This window comes from Chaetura pelagica, unplaced genomic scaffold (genome assembly GCF_000747805.2).
Source record: "Chaetura pelagica isolate M959 unplaced genomic scaffold, ChaPel_1.0 scaffold117, whole genome shotgun sequence".
Classification (NCBI taxonomy): Eukaryota; Metazoa; Chordata; class Aves; order Apodiformes; family Apodidae; genus Chaetura; species Chaetura pelagica.
The window spans coordinates 9021773-9024548 of record NW_009954185.1 but is presented as its reverse complement, the minus strand read 5'-3'; positions in this window follow the sequence as shown (position 1 = coordinate 9024548).

The following is a 2776-nucleotide window of genomic DNA, read 5'->3' as shown; positions in this document are numbered from 1 at the left end:
TTTCCCTATGTGTTTCAATCTCTTCTCCACATGGCTGAGCAACCCAAACCTTAGCATTGCCTTACCAAAGGGGAGCTCCTTCTTGTGGAAAGAACAAATAAAAATTTGAATTGAAGAGGTGAAGAAAAGAATAAATAAAAGTTGCAGAGCAGGTATAGAAGAAATATCTAGAAAAGACACATAAGCATGAGAGATCAATTTGGAAGCATGGGAAGGTTCTCACTCTTGATGTTTCAGACAAGTCAGTAGAAGTCATGTCAATGTCACGCTTTTCCACAAAGAGATGATGCAGCTTCTGAGTCCTAACTCAGCCAGCTGATAAAAAGGCTCATTTCCATGTTCTTTGCAGTCTGTGTCCTGCAAAAACAACTGTGAAGAGCTTTTTCCCACCCAAAGCACTAGGTAGGTGCAGTAATCCTCACCTCTCTTTGAGACTGCGATAAAGACATTTTCATGTCTTTATCATCAAAGGACTTTCCCGTTAAAATTCCAGATGAAATGATGTAACAACTGACAGGAACTTCAGATACTGAGTTTTTAGGATCATGCAAATCAATCAGAAAAAATTATAAGGGTCACCTGCCATCTTCAGAAGCACCAAATAGTTTCTTCTTAGCTGCCAAACATTCTCAGTACGTCAGTTTGAAAACAGGTACTAGTATTTTGTGTATTTTCCTATAAAAACAAGTCCTTGAAATGATCTGCCTGTTCAAAAGCCTAAATGACAGTCTGGTCCTTTTAGCAGCAATATCTGGTTGCCAGGTAAGACTTCAAGAAATGTGTCTGACTCAGTGACCAGTATCATGAAACCTTCAGCACCTTCTGAAAGTTCTTGGTCAGTGCCAGAAGCTTTGCTAAACTGATGGCAAATAGATTTGTCCTGCTTAATATCCTGTCCCAGAGTGACATGCCTTGTTCTGTTTCACTCCTTGATTTCTGCAACTTGTCTTCAACAATTAAATTGCAGTTTTTCTTTCCTTTAACTTTTATTTATTGATGTAGTCATCTATCAAGCCTTTTTCATTGTTGTTTCCTGATTTTTTTGTTCTTGTTGACACTTGGTTTGGTTGAATGCAAATGCTTGAAGGGCATTCAGTGACTTAGTTTTGTTTGAGTTGGACTCCTACTGCTTTTACCTCAAACAAATGTGATGACACAGACTAGCACGGTCTGAGATATGATCCTGTAAACAGTGGGAGTAGTGAAACCATACATGCCCCTAGCTTTCATATTTATATAACCCAAGGCTAGGTGAAATTTAAGAAGAATTCAGAGCTAAATAAAATTATCTGGGTTAGATTCTTGCTTGTTTCTTGTATGTATGTGACTCTTGACTTTGATTACCAGAAGAGGCCAGCTCCTACAGGACGTGATGGAATTGCCAAAGGTATGCAGAAGAATTTCAACCTTTTCTATCATTTCAGTAGGTGGTCACCCTGTTCTGACCTTAGCTGCATTTCTGAAAAACATGCTTCATGGTTTGTCATCAGTCTTGGACACAAGTTATTACTGGCAGGCATGTTAAATAACTCTTTTCAAACTAATTCCAAACTTGTTCTGGTGTGATGGGGTTACCTGGACATTTTCTGTTCCTTCCAGAAATACAAAGTCCTGACAGTGTCAGTGGAGGACTCACAAAATAGGTAAAAGAACTATAAGCCTATTGGTATACTTATACTTGTATCTTATATATAAGAAAAAAAATAATTACTGAAAGCCAGAGAAAAGGGGAGCCAGAAGAATCAAGAAGCCAGAAAAATGCCCAGGAAACCAACCTTGTTATATTGAGGCTCAGGCCTTGCATGCTGGAGACTATAAAGAGAGAATGTATGGGGGATCATACAGTATCCAGCTGCTCTGGCATTTTCTTTTAGTCAGACAAACTAAGAAGATTCAACGTTATTTTTTTTTTTATCCTCATTGTATCTTTAGTGAAAAAATGTCAGAGCATTCTGAGTTCAGAGCCATTCCTGGGGTACAGTGGCCAATGTAGTTGAGTGCAAATCACACAGACTTCATCTATTCAGCACAGCTCCAATAAGCCACCTCTCATGGGTTTTTGTGTTGCTGTGTCCATTTATTTCTAGAGTCTGGATCCTACCGAAGTGAGTGGGAATCTTCTTTTCCACTTCCCTGGGTTTTGGCAGGATTCAGAGTCTGCTGGGACCCTACACGGGACTGGTAGGCCTCATGGCTCTGCTGTCACAGCCAAATGTGTAATCAAGTTTTGTTCTCAGTTGACATGCACAGTCTTAAAAAGAAGTCAACCAAATAATGTTTTTTAATCTGATTGCTATGTTTAGAAAGGTGCTCAAGGACCTTAAAACTATCAGGAATCAATCTTCCCTTTAATTTTCAGTGTGAGAAAATGTCACCCATCTGCTTCCACTTCTTCCAGCAGTTCCCATGGGATCCATCTTCTTCAGTTCATGGCAATGTTACAAGAGAGACTATGGAGGCTTTCCTCAGAGGTGTGAACAGCTGGGACACTGCTGCTGCTTCACATAACAGTGAAGATCTTCTGCTCCCCTCAGGCTGGCAAGTAGGGGTGACATTACATATGGATGTGACACTCCAGTTGCTCCCTCATCTCCACGCAGTGCTTTCCAGCAGACAGTTTTGCTGGTCGTTTGTGAGTCAGTAGCCTTAAAAAACTCCTAGTTCTTTAAAGGGAGACTATGCAATGAGGACCTTCTCTGACTCTGTATTTGCCTGATGCCAGCAAAACTGCACAGCAGAGACAGTCCTAATACTTCAACTCACACAGACCTATTCC